Below are 3,097 nucleotides of genomic sequence, written 5' to 3' on the forward strand. Positions count from 1 at the left end.
TATGTTCAGTTGGCGAAAACAAGCACTGACCAATGGTAACAGACACCGACAGGGGTAACGCACTGATCCGACAAATGTGTGTGGTTGTCATGTCTGTCATGCAGTGTGAGTTGGCCTTAAGAACAGTTATCATGGTCATCAATCAAAATCTCAGTCAAATCCTGTAAAAGGAATAGATATCTAACTGCTCTGTGCTAGTAATGTCTGTTTAGCTTTCATGTGTTTTGTATTGTTGTGCTACATAGGGGTGCCCCGTCAGTGGGCTATGATGGGAGTTACCCAAATCTCAAACCTGTCTGAAACATATGCAAAACCTTAAATGATCCTCTATCTACAATAATAGAGAGACGCTTCTTTTCTCTGTGAAAAGGAAAAAGAAAAGAAATTAAACATCTGTAATGACTGGCCAAATAAAAAGCTCAAAGTACTGTTTGTTTTGGTTGTTTTATGTTTTATTTCATATGGTAAAAATGCATTGTGTATGAACAGTTTATTTGTGTGCAAGGTATGACTGTGTCTTGTGTTACCTACACAGGACCCAAATAAATAAAATGTACAGTGACCCAGGGCAGAGACTTTTTAAGGCTGAGCGCATTTGTCTTAAGAGCATCCCTAGGGTCTAGTTTTCATTAGAATCTCTTTTCTCAAATATGGCATCCATGCTTACTAGACATCATGACATTTTATCCTACTTTGGGTCATTCCATTGCCTTTGATCACTTAAATGGCAAATAAATAAATAAAAAATTGCCTTTAATATTATTTTGAACATGCTGGTCTGCACAGTCGTTTAGGCAACAGAACTGTACTAGTAAGTGGGGCCATGGTTTCCCTCAGGAATGCATCCTCATTTCTACAGCCCTGAAACAGACTCCTGTTTTTAACCGCTATTACTTTAATGTTGGTAATTCCCAACCCTGGTCTTGGAGTACCTCTAACACTGAACATGTTTTATGTCTCCCTAATTCAGCTCATTAGGTTTGTTGGTAGAAATTCCCAGATGGAGGTATCAGATAAGAAAGACATCAATAATTTATGCTATTGGGGGTAACTCCATGACCAGAGTTGGAAAACATTGCTTTATAAGAGTGAAACCTTAATGTGCTGCACATGAATGTTTCAAAAACTCTGAACAATGCGACTGGTTTTCCGGGCCTCTGCCTTAAGCTCGCCAAATGTTTTGAAGAACTGCTCCATTTCCTGTTGCAGAGTGGCGTTCCGTCTATCAGCATCTGCACGGGCTCGCTCTACATTTCTCATCTTGATCTCAGCCACACTGACCCAGCGCCGCTGCTGCTGCAGAGTTGAGCGTAGCCCTGCAACTTCCCCATGAAGTACCTTGTTCCTCTGCTCCAGCCTGGAGACAGAGAATGGAGTTAACATACTGTGTTCAGGTACACTTATGGCGCTTTTCCACTGTGTGGTACAACTCTGCTCGGCACGGTTTGCGTTTCCACTGCAGTTCATTACCGCTTGGGGCGGGATTATTCACATGTTGTTATAGTTGCGCTGCCTCTACTACCTAAAAAAACTTTTTAATTCTGCATCGCCCCATCAAGCTCTCGCTGGATCCGCTCCTCTGCTATCAACGAGAGGAACGTCTGTTCTTCCGCAACAGACAACAAAACTTTTTGGTTGTTAAAAAAGGTATGCTCGTTCAAAACAGTTGCGTTCGATCCTTCGCTGGCTGTGCTGATTTAAATCTAGCGGTTCTTTTGTGTTTGTGTCGCAAGTTCAGTGACGCAGGTAGTGACGATTCTCTCCGGCCAATCCGTGATCAGCAGAGTTTACACGTCACGTTTTGGTAACGGTACGGTTCACTTGGAACCCCAACCGAGGTGGTACTAAAAAAGTACCAGGTACTGTACCCAGTGGAAAACCCCCAAAAAGTGAACCGTACCGTGCCGTACCATGTAGTGGAAAAGCGCCATTATTTATCAATCCAGAGTTTCTCAACCCTGTACATTGCACCAACACTGCACATTTTCGAACTCTGATCAAACACACCCGATTCAACTCGTCGGCTTGTTAGAGACTCAGACCTGAAAAGTAAGGTTACACAATGTATACTATTGGTTAGCATTCAGGAACAGGGTTGGGGAAAACTGCATTAATGCAGGGGTAGCCAACCCTGCTACTGGAGAGCTACCGCCCTGCACCATTCAGATCCAATAATGCTCCAACATTTATCTAATTGCTCACTTACCGAATTTAGTTTAAAGGCTGAACCTGTTTTTCAGTCTGTTTTACCATCACTGTTATTCCATTACCATTACACTGCTTTTTTGCAACCCCTGGTGTCAGGTACCAAGACTACTGACGAAGTGATCTTACCTGTTGATTTTTGCCTCATACTCTGCCTTTTGCTTGGTCATCTGTTGACGAAGCCCTGCAACAAGGCACTGCATTGCGTGGGAAGCTGTAAAGCCCAGGGGCTCTTGGGGAGCATTTGGCAAAAAGACTTCGCTGCTGCCAGTGCTTAAAGGTGCATCTGTAGGAGCAGAGCATGAGGCAGGGGAGGTAGGATGAAGTTCTTCCTCTCTAGAGTCTATTCTGAATGAGAGGAACTGTCCTGGGGAGACATTGCAAGGGCTTGCAGTTCCACCGCTCCCACAGCCCCCATCCAAAAGCACAATCTCAGTCCTCCTGGTTCTCGACGACGAGAATCGGTGTGACCGTCATGTATTGGCCTCCCTGTCTTCTATATATTGCTCCCCCTGCTCCTCAGTAACTATGTTGTCATAGACAGATAAGGTACTATCCTGGGCTTCACTGCTGCCTCTATCCTGGGATTCACTTTCCCCTAACGCTTTCTCTGGTCCCCAGCTGGGTTCTTCCATGTCAGGCCAGCTCCTTGACTGCATAGATATTTGAACTCCAGCTTCCAGTACTTTGCTCAAAGAAGAACAGGCAGGTGGTGGGGTGGAGGGTGGAGGTACATGTCTTCTATGGAGAGATTCTTGTGCTGAGCTGTGCTGACTGTAGTTGTCGTAAATCAGAGCAGAGCTGGTTGGTGAAGAGTTCTCTTGAAGTTGTTTCTCTGTCTCTGAAAAATGGGTAATGTTTTTGTCACAAGGGCTTTGAAAAGACCCTCTCC

General features: G+C 44.5%; 1 pseudogene; it reads right to left on the minus strand.

Moving 5' to 3' along the window:
• Positions 1-1,108: 1,108 nt before the first annotated feature.
• LOC107570692 (rho GTPase-activating protein 24-like) overlaps positions 1,109-3,097 on the minus strand; it is a 12,167-nt pseudogene continuing 10,178 nt past the window's right edge.

Source organism: Sinocyclocheilus grahami, unplaced genomic scaffold (assembly GCF_001515645.1).
Source record: "Sinocyclocheilus grahami isolate Dianchi unplaced genomic scaffold, SAMN03320097.WGS_v1.1 scaffold1493.1, whole genome shotgun sequence".
In the NCBI taxonomy this organism is placed as follows: Eukaryota; Metazoa; Chordata; class Actinopteri; order Cypriniformes; family Cyprinidae; genus Sinocyclocheilus; species Sinocyclocheilus grahami.